Raw genomic sequence first — 21,991 nt, 5'->3', positions numbered from 1 at the left:
TCTGCGCTAGCTCGCGGCTAACTCGGCTAGCTCGTTGTTGTTTTTATCGGCCTCTCTGCGGCTTATTTTTCCATGTTATTATTCTGTATTTCCTGACCCGTGGGTTGTGTGGGTCGTGCCGAGTGTGTTTTATGGTGGTTTGGTGTTAGTTTTTGTGATTTTACTGTCACTTTTGCCGCTAAGTTCGGCTTGTTGTTGTTCCGACCGGAGCCGGACGGAGCTAAGCTAAGCTAAGTTAAAACGCTGCAGCACTGTTGAGCGCTGTGAGTTCTGCAGCACTGGACCCCTGCATTATTGGACTCGCAGACCATTTGCAACGGAACTGAGGTACTTTTACTCTAAAGGATTGCTTTAACGCTGACTTTGGGGGTCGAGTTAGGCTACCGGAACCGGGCGGAGCTAAACTAAGCTAAGCTTAAATGCTGCTTCAGGCTGGAACTGTTGAGCGCAGACTGATGGGAAATCATTGATGAATAAGGCCTCTAATATAAACGAACAATGCACGGACGACAAAGGAGTGGGCTTTAAGTTGTGGCAAAACAAACAATGTGAACAGTGCATCTAACGTTGGCAATCTGCTCATATATTAGCTAAATTTGAAATTGTATTTTTAAATTCAACTCCGACTTCTGGATGGTAGAGATGTGATTTGTTAACGTGAAAATAAAATTTCACTTAACTCTGTGTTTGTGTAGATTGTTACCGTTTGCGATTAGTGTAATAAACATTACTTAATTCTAAGGTTGTTCTGAATCCACCAAAAACAGTCAGTATGACAGTGTGAGGAGGGGAGGGCTTATCTCAATGAGATGCAAATGAGCACAATTGTCCTACCTGTGACTCAGGTGAGGAAATCTTTCATGGCAATTTTCTCAGGAAAAGTTTTTCAGATGTTTATGCATTCAAATGACCACAACTTATTCAAATATTATCAAATGTACATGAGTGAGACATCATTGGATAGCTTTGAATCTACACTTTCAGAATCTGTGAATAACTCAAAATGTCTGGGGAGACTTGCTCCTGGTATTCATACGGCTGGTCACATATTGCTGATGGATTCTGTTGTCTGTGGTTTAGTTTTTCATGAGAATATGATTTTTGCAGAAGTCTAAATAAGCTGAAGGTCTGTCCTGAGTTAAGTTTTGACACATTTACTAAACAATGGTTTGATTTGTGCAGTTTTACGCTGCTGGAGTTTGGGGCGTCCAAAGCGTCCGACGCGGAAAAGTGGAACAAAGCTCAAATATTCTGTGGCAGATGCGGCCCAGACAAGCCCCAGAGCCCATCGCCTCCATTTTTGGACTTGTAAAGTCACCAAAGCCACTTTCTCCACCTTTTCTGCCATCGAACGCGTCCAAGGCGTCTACCTTAAAATGTACAGGCATCAAACTCTTGCGTCGAGCGCGAATTGGACGCCGTGGTGTGAACTCAGGCTAAGAGGTAGTTTCCTGTGGTACACAGGTTCACCACTAGGGCGGCAATACAGAGGACATGGGCTGAGAGCCCTGTGTGGTCAAACAAAGAGCAGAAGTGCTAAGACTGTGGACCGCCTTGTACGTTTAACAGAGGAAAGACTCACATGAAAAGTGTTTAACTGGGACAGAGCTCACGGACGCCCTTGGTCCAAAGAGCAACCACCGATTTTGAATAATTTACAGTGCCAAAATCATTAATCTCAGACAGAAAGGATTTGACACCTATAAGGAGCAGTGGGAATCACAATTGTTACAAACTAAGAAGCTATATAGAGTATAAAGAAAGTTTCTTTACTGAGCCTTATGTGAAATATATATTTTTTAAAAGCCTTAAAGGATCCCCAGTGAAGGACCGGTTATGTACTGTTTGTGATTTCTGTTTGGTGGAAGATGAAATACAGTATAATATTTCAAGGATTTGTTTGAATGACATGATGCAACCTGGCTGCTCGAAGGTTGAATTATGCATTGGTTATTTGAAAATGAAATGTTCTGTGAAGCAACCTTTGTGGAGACTTGGACACTAAGACAAACGACTTTGTACTTGGACATCTTCCTTTAACCTTGATAGTGTCATGTGGTCAGTCAAATGATTCAAAAAGTATAATACGGGTACGATTTAGGTTTTTTTCCATCCGGAAAACATGCATTATACTTTAGTTGCGTAAGCTTCTTGCGTACCAGACCTCTTCAAAGACAAATTACCCCTATAAGGGACAATAAAAGATACCTTTCCTTACCAGCCTGGACCAGAGCACGCACACACACGCCACCATGACAAGAACTGATCCAAACTGCTCAAGTTCTGCTACTAGACAGACTTATTCTATATGATTATATCACTCCAATAACCATCCCTTTTTGCCTTTCCAAACTGTTTTCTGTATTCCAATTGTCCACTTTGAATAACAAGACATTCATATTCAGCTTCAATAACTCATCTGCAACTGGAGGCAGTGGCTGAGCTGTGTGGGTGCACCCTGCCATTTCCAATCCGTCTAAATGACTGGAGTTAGTGAGTGATGACTGACTCACCGGCAGATAACGGATGCTAACACCCAAATCTGCTCTCCAGCGCTGGGAACACAGGCCGGTGGAGGGGGCTTGATGAGGGTTTTAATTCATTTTTGACCAGAGGCGAGATTAAATTAAACTCCCACAGAAAGGATGGATACTCACAACCAGCCATTTCCTCCGATTAGATGTAACCGTAGCAGCAGTAGCAGTAGCAGCAGCAGCAGCAGCAGCAGCAGCAGCAGCAGCAGCAGCAGCAGCAGCAGAAGCAGCAGCAGCAGCAGCAGCAGCAGCCCAGGAGCCAGGTCAACAGTTTAGCTTTTTTTCTGCAGAGTAGTGGACCCAGCGGGAGCAGGTGGTCAGGAGAATTTGTTACGTACTCTCATGTACTTTTGCTTCAGGTTTGGTACAAGGACATCATAAATACAAGTGAAGATATCCTGTTCTTTCACCAGGAAAAACACAAGCATCTTGCTTTTGCTTCGGTTTAAAAACACTTGTAAAGAGCGCTTCTTGTTCTTATTTGAAAAGCGTTTTTTCCTCTGGCTAGGTGTTCCATTGCACATAGTAGACCTATGGGAATTTACCATAAAATCTAGGGAGGGGAAGACAAGACTCGGCCCATTGTTAAAGATACAAAAGCTCCACACATAAGGTGGAGGCGTCCACGAGAGAGTCATGGTAAAAGATACATAAGCTCAGCACAGACATGTGCAGAGGCAGATAGCGCGCTGATGTCTAGGGACGGTCAAACATGGGAAAGAATCAATCTAAAAGCGATGTGCCAATCCAAGAGACACCTGTCACGCTGGCAATGTCAAATAAATATGGGAAAGAGTGTCTGGAGTGTCTGCCAGTGTGGGCCAAGAGATTTGGTTTTCCATTTGCCGCATCACTAAGCACAGACAAAATGTATGATTCATGTCAACAAAACTGTTAAATTGAACCAATAGAAAGTTTTTGTGATTTCTGTCATGTCTTTGTGATTTTAATGCATTTTTTTCCTGTTGTGTGAAGCCTTGTGCACGAATTGTGCTCTACAAATAAACGCAGCCACTCAAAGAAGCTCAGAATGGACCTAATGCTCCACCATCATAAACCATACACAGTGACACAGTCTGAACAGATGGAACCATTGGTATCAAATTGGCTTCTCTGCTCACCAAATCAAGTTAAACCGGTAACAAATCTTGCAATAGTCAGGGACACGTTCCAAGCTGGAAGCTTGGTCTTCTGAGGTGCAGTGCAAGTGCAGTGTCTGACCAAAGACATTCTTGTTGGCTTATGACCAACGTTTTAAGCCAAACAGCACCGACCTAAGATTTAAAGTTAGGATAACAAAAGGCATAGTTTTTTTGTTTTCCAGATGGTAAAATAAAATCAAACATAAAGCTTAGCTGTGGTAAAGGAATCATTTGACTTGGAGAAACAGGACTTTACAAATAAGGATTTATTATAACCAAGACATTAAACAAAGCAATGATTATTATAACCCTCTGACTGAAATCTTTATTGAAGCATCTAAATCAGTCTTTCAAGGGGAATAATATCTTAAGTACAGTATATAAATGCATTATACCCTACACGGCCAATCTACTAAATGTATTAAAATTAAATGTGAGTGCACTTTACTCACAAGGAGGATCTGAATGTTGGAGAAATTGTGATTGCCAGGAGGTACACCATTATCATATGTTCTGGGAAAAATGTTGGACAGAAATGAACAAGGCACTGCAAAATGTTTTTGACACCACCATCCCACTCAGTTTCAGAACTGTGTATTTGGGCCTCAAAACTCTTGCCATGGACACAATAAGTGGATACCTTTGGAACATACTTTTGGTAGATGGGGAAAATGCCATCACAAAAGATGGATGACACAAACTGTGCAGGCGATTAGGGAATGGACTGACAACAGAACTGACGGAAAATGGAAAAGAAAAAATCACATATGGACATATGGAAAATTGACAAATCTGACAGAAATTGGACTAAATGGGACTTTATGTAACATAACCTTCTTTTTCTTTGAATGTCCCACCTTCCCAAATTATTAATTTCAATTTGACCTGATTTGTTTCTCTCTGGTATGGTCTCGCTTGTTTTCTTGTTGTTTTATGTATATTTTTTAAATTGGTTGACTAAAGACTAACCCTTTGCATGGATTAGTCAACTAAAAGAGAGTGAGCGGGAAGGGTGAAGAATGCTGTAATTTGACTTCATATACATCGTAACCAAAATACACACAAAAGATACACACAAAATATACACACAAAGGATAATACAATTGTTCAATCAATAACAATCAGTTATCAGTCACTACAAAAACTCCAGCAAGCTTTGTGCCTTCTACTTTCTCCACTTGTCCATAAAACAATTGACCGATGAATCAACTAAACACTGCTTACAGTCCTTCTGGGAGAACACTTACCTTGGACAGAGGGCTCTGTCTCTGTCAGCTCCATTTAGTCATGTGCTGACGTCCTGACGCAAACCTGAACCAGTCAAGCTTCTGCGGCGCTAATCAGGGCCCAGGTGCGTTGTGGGAATTCAAACCATTAAATGTGTTTATTTACTAGGACAATAAACTATCACATTAGGCTTGTGTGCAAACATGTATGTGCCAATCCTCAGCTGTTTGTTGTTCACAGAGTTTTTGTGGATCAACCAGTCACGGCTCTTGCGATCCGCGGCACCTGGACGTGAAGGTACTTTTTGGCCGAGGTGCAGGCACACCGCGGTTTTCATCAGTCCACTTATCCTCATGAAAGTTGCCCTAGAGTCATTTAGAAGTTTAAAGTCTGGTATGAATGTTGAATTGCTTATTCCGAATTATTTTTTTGTTTTGTGAATGGGTATACCTGTCTGGCATTTTTTTTTTCACCAAAAGACTTGGAAGATAGCATTCAGTAATGTCTGTAATAAAGTGCTTGCCGGTGGTGTAGTGGTCTAAGGTGTTTAGACCTAGGCACCTGTGTGGTTGTTGTCACTTCTGTGTCGTGGGTTCACTTCATGGCCTCATTTGCAGAATGTCTCTACCCTCTCCCCATGCTTTAGGCTAGATAAAAAAGGGATGTCAGATGAAATAATGACATTTGCGATTACCCTATGATCACAGTAATCTCTTCTAGTCGATTTCACGTTTGGTTCCTGTCCTCCACAGCCTCGTGCTCGTGCCCAGTGAAGCCTCATCTGTGTCGTAGTGTTAAACCACACAGGGTTAGACATGAGGGCTCAGAGTTAGCATGTATGTGAGGGAGCAGAGCTGGGGGAGGGGGATGGGCACAGTACTGTCTCGCACCATGGTGATAGAAACTACTGCACCTGGGGCTCTGCTAACTGGAGGATAATTTCTTACATTCCTCTTTAACAATTCTAATTGAGGAAAGAACCATATCTGTAATTGCAGGTGAAATTCAGCATCTTTGTGTCTAGAGTAGCCTCCAACCTCTTACATGGGATGGCATTATATAGGATACGTAGACCACTATACAAATGCAATGTCTCCAAAAGCTTTAGAATCTGTAGAGGCCCAGACATAGCTAGACTTCAGAATCACAGTGTTATAGGTTTACAATACATAATCACTAATATAAATGATCTGGTTAAATGAGTGGATTTTCCTATCGGATATTTCTGAAAATAGGGAAAACTAGCTGTCACACCCTTCTCCCCCATCTTGGAATCTAGAATCTGAAAGCCACAAGACATATCTAAAAAACTTAATAAACTCAAGAGCGTACCAGACTTGGAGAGGTTTATGTTTTAGGAGCAAAAGTTGAGAATAAGGGAATGGCATCAGAAACAAGGGAGGAAAAAAATAAATAAAAAAATAAATTTCATTGGTATACATATCCATACATATATGTGTCGGAGCAGCGTAAATGCCGGTACATGTCGGCCTCGGTGAAACTGAGATAAACAGGTTTTTAGTTTTTTCCCCCCCAAATTTGTGATTTTCGTTTTTTTGCATTATGTGAAAGTTGAAGCTATAAAGGAGTCCCTCCGTGCTTCAGATAACAGTATTCATTACCTTAAAGTACACATTAAGCTGTTAAAAATGGGTAGTTTTTGTGTGCCGCGCGGGGGGCGTTACCCTTTTTTCAGCCTCGTACTGTTGACATTTTTCCACCAATCAGCTGCGAACCACATGGCTACAGCTACGTGTCCTCTGTGTTCTGCTCATGCTCCTCATGCAGTTGGGGGAGAGGCCGTGTTTTCTCCTCTCAGAGACATTATTCATTCTCCAGACTTTCTTCAGAGATGATTCCCTGGGCTACATTGCAACGGAAATGAGGTACTTTTACTCTAAAGTATTGCTTGCTGTGTTGTGTTGCTTTAGCATCGTCACTTTTGCCTTGAGACAGAGCAATGCTAAGCTAACATGCTGCTTCAGTGCACTCTACGTTATAAATACGGGCTTGAATTTAATGTGACCACTTTCTGTATAATTAACATCACGTATTCTCTTGAAAACTAGCTGTTTTGGGATGGTATAATGTCTGTATCTTCGTGTTTTTTACTGTGGCCCGCGTTAGCCACTTTAGCTTGCTACAGTCCAAGCTAGCACCGGGCCTGTTCTTTGTTCCTGGCTTCAGCATAACAAATACGGCCTTGAATTTAATGTGACGACTTTCTGAATAATTAACGGGATGGTATAATGTCTGTATCTTTGTGTTTTTTTTACTGTAGCCCGCGTTAGCCGCGTTAGCTCGTTTCAAACTTCTTTACAGCTTCGACTTTGCACAGCAGGTACTATTTATTACACATCATTTACTTAACTTCACTTTATTAAATGTACAATAAAGTGCAAATGCAGAATAGCAATTATACAGTATGAATAGACATAAATGTCTATCACACGCAATAATGTCACATTTAGGTGCATATAACTGATGTAAATAGTGTTTATTAGGCCAGAGCGCCACAAGCTGGCGAGAGGCCCATTAATCTCGTAAGGCCGTGCGAAGCACGGCTGCGAAAGTGCGCACGTAGTGCGCACGAAATCGAGCGCGAAGCGCTCGCCCACTTCCAAACACTCACTAACGCACTCCTCCACTCATGCACGCCCCGTGCATACTAATTAGTTGTAGGAAAATGGAACATTACCGTTGTAAACGGGCGAAGCCCGTGCAAAAGTTCGCACTAAACGAGCACTTTACATTGGGATGACGACCGCGAAGCGGTCGTCATCCCCATATAAAGCACTCATTTGCGCTAAGTAGCTCACGAATACGTTCCCCATCTCTTGCATGTTCCGTGCATATAAGCATGTAATGCAAAAATTGAACATTATTACTGTATAGAGGGCCAAAAACACAAAGTGGGCGGAGCCCACTCAAAATTATCGAAAGTACCCGTCAGTGACCAGGGACCCACACCATGAGGTAGGAAAGCGCGAGCGCTTTCCGAAAATGTATAGTTTATGATATTTGAAAAATGGGAAACATTGTTTTCGCATCGGAATATTATTCTTTCTTTCTTTCTTCTTCTTCTTCTTCTTCTCGGGACCAACCCCCCTATTTTTCACCCAGTGAACATTGACGAAAAGTCACAAAAATTTGCACACCTCTAAAAATCGTGCCTCTCTACATTCTGGCTATTTCCCTTTTCTAAAATAAAAAAAATTGGCGCGTCAGCGCCACCAAATGTACCAAAAATGCATTGAGAGATGGGAAATGACCCAAAAAAAATCTGATCGTAGAATCATGAAATTTGGCGCAGAGGTAGATGGTGACAAGAGAAGTAAAAAATATTATTACGGCAACGCCGTCCGTCCAACCAAATGTCGGCCATATTGCTTCAAAAATGGCTAAACATGACTTCGGAGTTTTTCCAAACGTCGTACTTTTACGAACTCCTCCCAGGGCGTTGGCCCTAAAAAGCTGAAATTTGGTGAAAATGCTACTGAGGAGTGGGACATCAAAAGTTATCCAAATTACATTGATACCTCTCACGGTCTCGGTGCGGCGAAGCCGCAAACTGTAGCTAGAATTTCAGAAATCTCCCATATTTAAAATTTCTGCCGTTTGCGCAGATAAAGTCCGAATTGCGTCAAATTAGAATCAGTTGTTAAACTCTTTGCCCTAAACCTACTTGAAGTGAAATAAATTCATTTGGCGCCACAGCGCCCCCTACAGCTTTTATATGGAGGTTAAATGTTTAGTTTTGCGAAATTATATAAAATTTGACACACAACTCAATTTTGGCATCCCCATCAAAAAAGTCAATGAGACCCATGTCATAATTGTTATGGCGTTGCCGTAACGATGATCGAAACCTTTCATGTTATTCCAATGGGGAAATCGCCAGAACATGTTTACACTTTAGACTTTCACAAACTCCTCCCAGGGCGTTAGACATATTAACCTGAAATTTGGTGAGACTCATCTTCAGGACCATCAAAAGTTATCCACATTTTCATTCAAAGAGTCACGGTGTCTGTGCGGCGAAGCCGCACATTTTGCCAAGAATTCAAAATAAAATAGCTTTTTGATGGTAAAACAAAGGGGAGAAGATGTGACAGCATCACAGATTCAGCAGTAGGCGTAATAAAAGGACAATTGGGGCACGTTAGCGCCCCCTCCTCTTGCGGCGTGGCGGCGGTGTGGCGGCGGCGTGGCGAGGGCCGATCATTGCCGCTTGCGGCTATATTTTTACCATTATTATTAGTATTATTTTGTCTTACGCTAGCTGCTTTTATTTTATCTTTATTTTCCCCTCCATTCCTTATTGAGAAATGAGAGGTTCTGTCTATAGGAGATTTTGTTTATAAGAGTTCGTCTATTAAGAGTGTTTTTTAAACTCTCCCTCTGTCTTCTACAGATACACTGTACACGCGCGCTCTGAGCGAGAAGGCGAAGCGCGCGCGCGCTCTGAGCGAGGAGGCGAAGCGCGCTCAGAGCGAGGAGGCGAAGCGCGCTCAGAGCGAGGAGGCGAAGCGCGCTCAGAGCGAGGAGGCGAAGTGCGCGCGCGCGCTCTGAGCGAGGAGGCGAAGCGCGCGCGCGCTCTGAGCGAGGAGGCGAAGCGCGCTCAGAGCGAGGAGGCGAAGTGCGCGCGCGCTCTGAGCGAGGAAGCTTTCTCCCCTGATTGTGGCTTTGGACTTATCAAACAAGCATACATGAAGACCAGGGTTGACACTTTGGAAGACATCGCTGAGGTTAGTTTATATTATTTGACTACTGTAATGTGTAAACATTAGCCTGGCAAAACTTCAGTGCTGCTCTCTGTTCTGCTTAAGATATGTTTCTTCAAATGTCACATTGTCTTTATCTAATTCCTTCCCTCTCTCCCTCTGTCTTCTACAGATACACTGTACGCGTGCGCTCTGGGCTCAGCTACTACGCAATTCAGCTGTTCTGCCTCCGGTTGACAATCTCCATGTCCTGGTCCCACCTGGACTGAACATTGACAGGCAGACCCATCTATCCTATTCCTAATATAAAGGTATAAAGTTATGTAAACTTTATACCTTTATATTTTATTATGTATATTACATGCTGTTTAGTGCTCAGTGTTCAACGTTTTGTTGTTTGTGTTGCACTGAATCACCTGTGAATTCTGATTATCGACAAATGGCAATAAACCCTACTCTGATTCTGATTCTGATTCTTTGATGCTATTCAGGGCCTTTTGTAATCCAAGTATTTACATTTTAATATAGTAACTTCTAATTCTGATTAGAGTCCAGTTCACATCAATAACACTCCTCTTGAGTCTTGAGTGACAGCTGTAGGGGGAAGGTGGTGTCAGTGTGACAGGGGGGAGGGCTTATCTCAATGAGATGCAAATGAGCCCCCCTGTGACTCTGGGCTCTCTCAGGTCAGGCAGTTTTCTCAGTAAGAGGAATTCAGAGTTGTATACATTCAAATAACCACAACTTACTCAAATATTATCAGATGTGCATGAGTGAGACATCATTGGAAAGCTTTGAATTCACTCTTTCAGAATCTGTGAACTCAAAATGTCTCCGGGGTGACTTGTAACTGCTTTTTCCACGGTCAGTCACATATATACATATATTTACACACATATGCACATATTTAACGCGATCAATTATTTTAACGCGTATTAACGCAGGTCGGATTCCCCTGGTCCGCACCATTTCTAAAGCCTCGTACGAACCGCTGCGGCCGAATCGCGTCCGATGCAGAATTTGAGCGCGTGTACATTAGAAAGACAAACGCACCGGACGCGCGTTCTCGACGCGCCAGACTAAATACACTCAGCAGCAGACGTGCGTCCGAGTCGTCCTATGCACATGCTCAGTGGAGGAGTTGTACTGTGTTGCTTTTCTCGTGGTGTAAATGGAGTTTAATGGCAGATCATGGCTTTGGTTTATTAACCTTACAAAGTCAGCTGCTAGGCGCCAGCCGAGTCAACCCGCCGGGGGCCCGCGTGAGCAGGTCCCGACGTGCGCCGTAGCTGGGGAGATCCGCGAGAAGAGCCCGGCGCTGGTCTTTATGAGCTGAAAACGTGAATAATCTGGTGCCTTAGCAACTGGCTTAGTGCAGAAGAGTAAAAAAACACCCAGTTTTAGGAATCTACAAACTTTTCTGGTTCTTTTCAATGCCCTGGCAGTGGCAATAAGCTTTAGTTTTGTGTTTGATCACATTGTTTAAGTTAAAATGTACACAATGTATTTATTTGTATTTAAATGGTTAAGTGTTTGTTTGCACAACTAATATTATGGCGCTTTAGTGTCAAGTTCTAAGAATTTATAAACTGTACTGAAGTGTTTTCTGGTTTAGGGACATTAACTAGACATTTGGTACTAGACTGGTTATGCTGCTCCTAAAATGTGTTTTGAGTGTTTAATGTTTGATGAGATTACAATGTTTCTGACGTTACCTCCGAAGTGGCCTGTTAATCTTTAATGATTGTTGCTCAGGATTTTGTGGCAAGTGAAAACTTAATATTTTATTTAACTGCTACTGAATAAAAATGCTGATGCACGTAAAAATGCGATTAATCGCGATAAAAAAATTTAATTGTTGCCCAGGCCTAATATATACACATACACGTACCGCTCACCTACATATACATACACAAAGAGGAATTACTCAAGATAATTCAAGATAATTGTTCCATTTTGACCATTGTCTTTTAAATTTGTCTATTTTTAAGTTTCCTGAGGTTATTTGTTCCATTTTGCGAATGTCTGTTATGATATTTATCCAGTCCTGTTGCGTTGGAGCGGTTTGAGTCATCCATTTTTGCGTAAGTGCTTTCTTCCCAGCCGCCTGGAGTATATTCCACAGATAGTCTTCCTTTGTGTCCTTTGTAGGAGGTTTGAGGCCCAAGTACATAATTCCAAAGTTAAAGGGGATGGTGGTGTTAAAGACAGTCTGCATTGCTTTATTGATTTCTGTCCAGTATTTTTTAATGATGACAATTGTGACAGTCCCAAAACACATGATAATGGTTTGCCTCCTGGCCTCCACAATTTCTCCAGCATTCTGCCCCTCCCTGTGAATAATGTACACTCTGACATGGTGTTATGAAAAAACGGGTCACATTCTTCCAACAGAACTCTCGCCAGACATGGGACCCCGTGGTCCTCCATTGTGATGTACATATCTGTTTCCAGTCCTTGTATATTAACTATTTTAGCCTCTTCTTCCCATTTAATTTTAATATACTTAGTAGATTGTTTGTCCAGCTCATTGATGCATTTTTATACTTTTGATATTATTCCCTTTGGAAGGTCTGATTTATATGCCTTGATTAAGATTCCAATCAGAGGGCTATAGTTGTTGTTATTTTGTTTTATTTCTTGATTATAATAGTTCCTTATTTGTAAATATCAATAAAAATCCTGTTATTCCAGGCCAAAGGATTCTTTTAACATATCAAAACTTTTCATTTGATTTTCCTTTACAATCTGGTAATAAATTCTTATACCTTTGGTGGTCCATATCTTGAATCTCTGATCAATGCTGTTCGGCTTAAAACTTTGGTCGTATGCCAACCAGTTTAAGATTTTAACATCCTTTTTTAATTTGTAAGTTTGAATTAACTTTTTTCCATGTCGTGAGCACTGATTTTACCCAGGGATTCTCTATCTGTTCCAGGTGACTCAGCCGTTTGTCATCTGCGAGTGGGGCCTGTAGAGGAACCCCCGGCACAACACTACATTCGATGTTTTTCCATTGTGCCTCATACTCCGGGTCACACCAGTACAACATTGCTCTGATTTGAGCAGAATTAAAGTAACTCTTCAGGCAGGGTAGCCCCCATCCTCCTTTTTCTTTTGGTAATTGTAAGGTCCTGAAACGGATTCAAGGTTTTTTACCATGCCATATAAAGTGAGAGATTGTTTTATCCCACTCCTCAAACAACTGCTTGGGGATAGAAATTGGCAGTGTCTGGAACAGATAGAGAAATCTGGGCAAGATATTCATTTTGACAGTTTCAATCCTTTGGCTTAGACTTAGATGTGGAATGAGGTTCCATTTTTCTAGGTCTTTCTTTATAGATGAGTAAAGAGGGGTATAGTTTTTTTCTAAAATTTTGGATGAGTCTTTATGAAGAATCACTCCTAAATATTTGAAGGATTCTGTTTGTCATCTAAATGGTTAGGTCATTGAAAATGTTAATGGGGGTTGCCAGTAAGATACAATTTAAATTTTTTGAACATTCAGTTTATATCCAGACATTTGGCCATTTTCTTCCAGGAATTGCATTACCTTAGGTATGGATATAGCTGGCTTGGTTAGAAACAGTAAGATATCATCTGCATAACAAGCAATTTTATGTTCCTTCATGTGACACCACAAATTGTTTCTGATTGTCTAATATATTGAGTCAGTGGTTTCAAATACAGAGCAAACAGGAGGGGCGACCATGCATAAGACATATTTCAACTGGTAAAAAGAAGCAGTGGGAGCGCATCATGGATCTTTGAGTGTAAAAGAAGTTAAGAAGAACTCCCAGACTCTTCTCAAGCTAACAATTAAAAAGCTTTTATTTGTAGAACGTTTTTTAAAAAACACCAACGTGTTTCAGCTCTGATGAGCCTTTTCAGGTGCATACAGAGGCACAGGTTTCAGTCTCATTATAAAGGGAGTGGCACCTCCTGTTACCGCTGACATAAAGGAAAATAGCAAATAAACATTAAAATAACTAAGACTGAAATGATTAATAAAATAAATCAAGTAATTTGATTTTAAAAAAAAGCTGCGGTTAATATTTTATTGCCTCAATGATTCTATTTATTAAAACTGTTTGAATGGCAAACATAGCGCACAGAACAACTTGTAGCGCTTGTTTCACACTTGTTTCGATGCGGTGCCAGCAGCAACAAGCACACATGGATCTAATACAAATATCTGGTAGGGTATTGCTAGCTTAAACCTGTTGTGAGTTTGACCAGTGGCCAGTCCATTGGAACTCCACAGTCCAGAAAGCGTTTTCCCAATCGAGCGCAAAAAACAAACTGCTCGTGTTCAGCTGACAGGGACCTACAGCTTTCACAAAGATTGGACTTTGTGGTGATTTTTCTCTATAGAAAATCCCTCCAGTTTTCTTAAGAGCAGCATTTTTATCTTTAGTTTCAGCTTGCTCTTGTGGCACAACAGTACAACAGTAACCTTTATGTGAGGTCTGGGTGATCCGGTCAACACGCTCCACGACTCAATCGACAGGCTTTACACCAAAAAGCCGGGTCAACGGAACCGACCAAACGTGGACAATGAGGTGACTAGCGAGCCACTAGATATACATAGGAGCTACAATAAATCTGGTATCAATATAACAGAGCATATGTAAAATAAAGCTAACATGGCGCATCATACGAAATGACAAAATGTCCGTACGTTGCAGGGGGTGAGGCCCTAGGAGCGATGGCACTAAAGAAGCCAACGTAGTTTAGAAATTAATTAAAATGGTCCTATATAAGTGTATAATTTTCACCTCATACCTGAGGACAATGGGGAGCCCAACCCTCATTATAAACCCGGAAATGACTACGGTATCAGAGGTCAGAGAACGAGAGCTAGAGGGAGCGCCCTTTTATAGAGGACGTGCACCTGACGTCACGCCGTCACGTCATTCAGTTGCGCAACCATTGCGGACTGCAAGAACACACGAATACACGCACACGGATACACCTAATACACGTACACGCACTGTGATGTCGGACCTTTCTACAAATTATGGACTTTCTGAATATGCTGCGAGGTTGTCACACCCTCACAAGAGAGTTATTTATCCAAGATTCGTGAGATAGGATTTCCAGACCCGTACTCCCTGCTGAAAGCGATGTTACAGCCAGTGTTTTCAGTCGCAGCTCTTCGGTAGTAACACGCTACCCGGACATATACAATTACCTGATCAACAAATCGTCTTCGTACACTGCTGAAGCACTGACAAGTTACAAGAGCTTGGATGGCTATAAATACTTCGTGGCTGGATGAATTAAGGAACTCTATCTGAAAATGCAGTCTTTATCAACTTGCCCATACTGATCATTAGCAAAGTAAACAATTTCAATTCAACCTCCCGTCAGCACTACGGAACTAAAATAATATTTCTACTGCCACGTTTGCAAAATACATAATGTATGGCTATTTGCTGTAGAGGCAAAATACATAGCTGCTAGGCTGGGCTACGTGTATCTTTCTGGCGTGTATACGTGCTACTTGTAGTAGGCTAGTTGCCAAGGTAAAATACACTATGCACGTAAACGCGCCAGAAAGATCGCAGATTTCGGCTAATATTGGAGTCATCCTAGACCCAAGATGTGTAAATCTTGCAGTGCAATTGGATGCACCAATCGTCAGGAAACAACAGACAGAGTTGCTTTCTACATAATCCCGAAAAACACGGAAAGAAATGGCTAGCAGCCATAAAACGCATGCACTGGACACTAGGCTACTTGGCTACTTGTAGCATAGTAGCTGAGGCAAAACTCCGTCTGTTGTTTCCTGACGATTGGTGCATCCTATTGCACAGCAAGATTTACCCATCTTGGGTCCAGGATGACTCCAATATCAGCCAAAATCTGCGATCTTTCTGGCGTGTTTACGTGCATGCTCGTCTTTCTTGGCGTCCACAACAGTGAAGCCACGTGACGGCGTGACGTCACTGCATTTCCTCTATAGGCGCCACCTGTCGACAGAAGATAGCAGGCTACACTCTACTCAAATAACATGAGCAGTCACATGGTACGTGAGCCTCACACACTGGTGTGGGAGAAGAGAACAACAGCACATGTGGACTGAAAAGCAACAGTGGCCTCATAAAACATTCAGTTTGACAAACTCGTGTGGATGTTTCTTATTTTAAGTGATGTGACATCAAATGAAGAATTGGTCACTACCCAAATTCATCTTTTGTCATTTAAAGAAGACTTGATTTCTGACACACTATAGTCCAAGCTCAAAGTTAGATTTGCATTACTTGAATTTATATGTGTGAAAAGTGGCCCAGAGGCTTTACTGGCAGAACGGTTGGGTAATTAAGAGGGAATGGAAAATCCCTGGGTAAAGTCTGTGCTTACGACCTGGAAGGAGATAATTAAAACATGCAAACTAGACAAAGATATTGAAATATTAAGCTGCTTTGCTTATGACCAAGGTTTTGCACCAAATAGCACTGACCTGAGATTCAAGGTCTGGATTACAAAAGGTATAAATGTTTTTCACCAGATTGTAAAAGAAAAAAGAAAAGCTTTGAAATGTTGATTTAATCCTTTGGCTTGTAGAAACAGGACTTCAATAGGTATTTATAAAAGAAGGAGTTATTATAACCAAGAAATTAAACTAAGCATTGACCACCTGAACACTTTGACATTTATTAAAGCTTATGAATCAGAACTGTCAAGGGGAATAAAATCTAAATTATATAAATGTATTAACAATTTAGGCAGCCACTCTACCAGTTACATTAAAAATAAATGGCAAAGAGAGGGTATTTTATTTTAACTGACTAAGAATGGGAAAACGTCTCAGTGGAGAACCACAAAATCACATGTTTGGTGTGGATTTTGTAAAAAAAAAGTGTCACATTTCTTCAAAACACCATGTCAAACTGCTCTCTATTCACATAGAAATTGCAACTGTTGGAGAAACTGTGGTTGCCAGGTGGCACAACATCACCATGTTTTTTGGGACTTTCCTGGTACTCAAAAAACACTGGACTGAGATCAATAAAGCAATACAGACTGTATTTGACGCCACCTTTTCACCTGATTTCAGAACTATGTGTCTGGGCCTCAAATCTTCTGCCATGGACACAGTAAAACGATGACATAGGAGCATACTCCTGACCGCAAGAAAGAAGAACAAAAAAATAGATGACCTAAACTGCACTGACAATCAAGGACTGGACCGGCAGTCTTGAATCATGGCCCTAGTGGTCCACCGATGAGGTTCTCAGTGAGCTGAAGTCCCTGGACACAAAGCTGTAAATCCAGATAATCTGGAACTCTTCTTGAAACTGGCTACAAGTGCAAATTGTCCAATTCCTAAAATCAGGAAAATTGCATTTGGAATAAAGGGGTGAGTGAAGTAAATAATTACAAGCCTATTCCCAAGCAACTAACTGTCTTGAAAAGCTGATCAGCATCCGGTTTAAATACTTTTTAGACGGTAATTATATTTTATTTCATTTTTTGTCTGGTTTTATAAAGAAAAAAATGCACTGTCACAGCTGCTCTTAAGGCGCTAGACGATTTCCTGCAAGCTCTGAATCTGAAAAATATTGTGTTGCACTTTTCATCAATCTATCTGGTGTGCCAACTATCTACTAAATCGACAATTATGTGTCAAATTGGCAAACTTCTTTTTAAATGTGTCGAAAGGAGTACCTCAGGGCACCATATTACCACACACATACCTATCTTATTTTCTATTTTTATTAATAATCGTTGTGTTGATCAGTTAAATGTCAATTATCATTTTATGCAGATAATATGGTGCTTTACTGTTGCTCAGCTTCACTGGAACATCAAGTCTGCTTTCTCTGTGGCGCTGTCTAGGTTGGAGTTAGTGCTGAATTCAGATAACACTAAATCTATGGTATTTTCTCATGGATGCGCATCAACAAAGAGTATCCTCCAGATGAAGACCTCTCAGGGAAACTCTACTGAGTTTGTCTGAAAATATAAACACCTTGGCCACCATTATGCCTCTATTGGAATATGGTGATGCGCTGTATATAAATGTATTATGTCTGAAATGGTTGAATACTGTATTTTACTGATTCAGAAATGGTTGGGGCAGACTCAACCTCTGCTCTAAATGCTGTGCCAAGGCTGGAGGACCCTCTGTGGGTGCCAGGAGGTTCACACATTGGTTTTATATAAAGTAATATAGAAATGGTCACCTTCCTACTTCTGTGCCCTTGAGCATAGTGTGTGCCCTGCACTCACATGATATTTTCAGTTGTCAGTGCCCCGTGTAAACCTCTGACTGAGAAAAAAGAGCATTTTTTTCTTACACTGCCACAGGAGCATGAAACTTCAAGTGGACGTGAGATTAGGAGATCTTGTCTCTTGTCTTGGATTTGAGTGATTTCTAAAGACGAAGAGGGGGGATTTTTTTAGGAATTGTCTGTGCTTTTAAATGTAAACTCTGTTTTTATTTGTTCTTAAATGTTTGATATTAGTCTAAGTTATTTTTATGATTTGTGTGTTGTCAAGACTTTCACTTTGCCCAGGTCACCCTGGTAAAAGAGATCTCGATCTCAATGGTTTCTTACCTGGTTAAATACAAAAATCTGGACACTATTTTAGAAATCAATATGTTTCTTTGTGTCCAGAAACCTTTGAAACCTTTTCTACAATGAACTAGAACAGGGCAGATGAGGCATTACATCGACATGTCGGCGAAACATTTATATATTACCATCATCTGAAATATGTCGGCTTATCACAAGATTAAGTCAACGTTTAGAGAAAAGTTTGTATCAGCTTTTATTTGAGTCTGCGTTCTCTTTCAAAAGCAAGCCAGATCACTTAGGAAGGCAAGGCCAATTTATTTGTAAAGCACATTTCATACACAAGGCAATTCAAAGTTCTTCACACAACAGGAAAAATGCATTCAAATCACAAAGAAATTACATACATCACAAAACAGTTTAAGACACTTTCAGACCATCCCGATCCGCTTCAAATTCAAGCAGAAACCGTCATTCTATAGATTTATTGTTCTGTGGCCATGTGAACAAATTTGTTCTTTTTACATTCAAAAGCGAGTGTTTATTCATTGTATTAAATAAAAAAACACCACTTTCAAACTACATCTGTCCCTCTGTTGTAACTTAAACATCTGACAAAATTAGTGCTCTTCATCATGTTGGAACATTAGCCGAAATACTACCCCCCCTTCTGTTTCTCTCCTCTTTTCATTCAGTGGCTAATCACATTACTGCTCGCTCCCCTGAACTCTGCAGTGTCAGTGCAACCTCAGGAGCCGTGTTCCCCAGAACCATAAATCATGACTGTTCCGCCTGTGATGAGAAGGAGCGTGCATCAGCCAGCCTCAGTCTCCTGGTGGGACGTTCAATGGCCCATGTGTCCTTTTGTGTGTCCTCGCTCTCTGCTCGACCTCCGTGTTTGTGTCCTGTATGAGTTGTTTTCATCACTTGGAGCTGGTCATGACCATCTAAACTGAACCCTAGATGATTAAAGGACCCAAGTACTTTGTTTTTTTGAGCTTTAATAACATCAAAAACATACCCGGAGATGTATTTAGCTTCATCCACACTTGTTTGATGAATTGCGTTTAGTAACTTCTCTGCCTTTTGAGTCACAGAAAACACTCAAACATGTTCAAAATGTCCTTGATTTGTGACATCATAGGTAGAGCGCTCAGATCTTGTGTGTGCTTATATTAACATGTCAGGGCAAGCTAGGTTTGTTTATATCCCAATTTAAAGTCCCTTTGCAGACAGTAGATTGAGCTGTTACTCAATTCCTAATGTGGGAAACGCCTTATTCATGTATGATTTTAGAAGCCATAACCTTAAAATGTAAACAAAATGAAAAATAGTTTAAATAGCGTTTTAAGGGTCACACTTTTATATTTCTGTCCACAGTGTGACCTCACAGTGTGACCTAACAATGTGAGGTTACAGGTCACAGACAGAGCAAGGGCGGAGCTAACATCACAAAGGGGCGGAACATTCCCTGTCATTTCAATAACATTTTCCATTCAGCTTTCATTTTCAAAAATAAAAAAATGTTAAAGGCTTTATTATGAAACATCATAGTTTTGCTTATTTTTTTTGTGTGCAAAACATCACTTGAAAAGTCCTCTACCTGATTTTTGCAGTCTTAAACATTTTAAAAACGTACTGAACTCTTTGTAGCAGTCCACATGTATTTATCACTTACCGAATGCATTCTGAGCATCCTAATTATTCATTGCAATGAGAACTGTCAGAGCCCGTCATAGTAAAGCAAACAAACATTAGCATGCTAACACTGCACTTCCCACTCTGTGGAGAATAAAATGCTCAGATGCTCAGATGCAGATAACACACAGTGGTCTCATTTTGACCTGAAGAGCTTCTTTTACAATATATCTGGGCAAAACACACTTCAATTTATTACAGGAAAAAAATGGCTACAGCTCAATTTTTGTTGTTTTTTATAGGGTAAAATACAACCCCCAAGTGCCCCCTCCCTATTAACTGTGTGAAACTATAAAATTGCTGATACTGATATGTTTTGAATCCAGATTTCTTGCAAGTTTGTTTTGCTGTTTATCTGACCTCTGTCAGGTTTTATTAACTTTAGTCCTTATCATGCTACTACTCATTATTACTTACGTTTATTTTATGTTATGTTCAGGGAGTCACCAAAGTGTCATTTTATTTGAATATAATCCCTGTGAAATGATAAGTGTGGCGTCCCCCTGTCCGTCTGTGAAAGTCAGATCCCTCACTTCACCATGGACTCTTCCAGGTTTCTTATCCCAAAGAGGTTATGCAGTTTTTCCCGGCCAAGAAGGAGGGTGGAAGGACAGGGGACGTCTGCATCATGGCCCTCGCACCTGCTCCTCATCCCCTATCAACGCTCTCAAGTTACTCCTCCCCGCTCCCAATCAGCGCCCAGGCGGTCGCATTTAAGCCCTCAGGCAGATGGCTCGGCCACTCAAACCGTACTGCGACCCACCACCTCCCCAGCTCCTCCTCTGCATTCCCCTCATCCTCTACCTTCTCTTCACATCTACCACCACCAGTCTCCAGGCTCCGGGGGGAGACATCTAATTCAATTAGATTATGGAGTGCCCATGATCACTGTTTTCCACCGGGGTCTGAGCCCCAAATAACCCATGTAATAAAGCTCGCTAATCAATCTCTTCTTTGTCCTGTGTCTGAGTCTCTCCAGGGTGAAATACCCCATGGATGGAGAAAACATCTAGCAATGACAAACTTTTAATGACATCTTCTGTTAAGCTTGTCAAACGTATTGGAATTCAGATACTAATCACATGACAAGCTGTGACCTTTCCTGAACAGTTATATAGTGAACTTTAGCTTCATCAGAACTAGTATAAGACCACATTGTAACATAATATACAGTTATTTTGTGTTTTAAAAATCTAAATTGAGTTTCAGCACAGATGTATTCAGGTTGATATTTTTCTGTTGGACTGGGACACATTTCCCTACACAGACAATCAAGTGACCTTTTGATTAGTTTTTACCTTTCAACTATCCAGATTTTTGAATACCTTAAAGTGCATGTTGCAGCTTAAAATAAAGTATAGGGTGAAGCAGTCTGAAAAAGCAGTCTAAAAAAAGGCATAGAACAATAGCAGTAGCTTTAGTGAGTCTTGGTCTGATCTTGGTCTAGATTGTTTTGATATGTTTGTATATTAGACTATTTACATGGTGTAAGATCCAATTCAGAATTAGACCAGGTTAAACTATAGTTTTTGCCTTTTAACGAAGCTCATTTCCATTTAAATACTTCTGGGAATTATTGGATTTTGTTGTTTTTTCCCTGAAACATCATTGAAACCACTTTTTTACCGTACTGTATTTTTTGTCGACACATTTCTAATTATGCTCATGGTCAAGCTGGTGTAACTGCATGAGCACCCTTTTAAGTACAAATACCATTCAAAAACTTGACTCCCAGATTGCAAAAACTACATATTGCGTAATGAAGTATTTTAAAACAGAAACTAAAAATACATCCAAGATCCACGGTGAGTGTTGTGTTCTTCTGTGACAATGATGATGATGAGGATAATGATGATGATGATGATTGCACACTGACTATTTCAGGACACATGACATTGTGTGTTTGTGGTGAATAAGGAGTTCAATTTGCAGACTTCTAGAAAAAAAAAAACTTAGGTACATTTAAACAAAACAATAATTAGTCAATAAAAAACATGTAAGGTTCAAATCCTCACATGTGCAAACTTTACAATGCAGAGAGCATCAAATACTAACGTTAGATCATAATTTTGTTACTTTTAGGGTTCAAAATCAGAAAATGTTTATTGCCATTGTCAATAAACAGAATTCAGGGTTAGGGA

The 21,991-nt window shown here is 40.8% G+C and overlaps 1 long non-coding RNA gene across 1 annotated transcript; it reads left to right on the top strand.

Annotated features, from left to right (window-relative positions):
- The first annotated feature begins 6,657 nt into the window (after nt 1-6,657).
- LOC140361383 (uncharacterized) lies at nt 6,658-10,072 on the top strand. The gene is made up of 3 exons (XR_011927004.1): nt 6,658-6,789; nt 9,318-9,651; nt 9,800-10,072. It is a non-coding gene; the product is annotated as an uncharacterized lncRNA (long non-coding RNA).
- Nucleotides 10,073-21,991: the final 11,919 nt, after the last annotated feature.

Source organism: Eucyclogobius newberryi, unplaced genomic scaffold (genome assembly GCF_026437365.1).
Source record: "Eucyclogobius newberryi isolate DKJ021-1_F unplaced genomic scaffold, fEucNew1.0.hap1 SCAF_16, whole genome shotgun sequence".
In the NCBI taxonomy this organism is placed as follows: Eukaryota; Metazoa; Chordata; class Actinopteri; order Gobiiformes; family Gobiidae; genus Eucyclogobius; species Eucyclogobius newberryi.
This window is presented reverse-complemented; position numbering and strand designations above follow the sequence as displayed.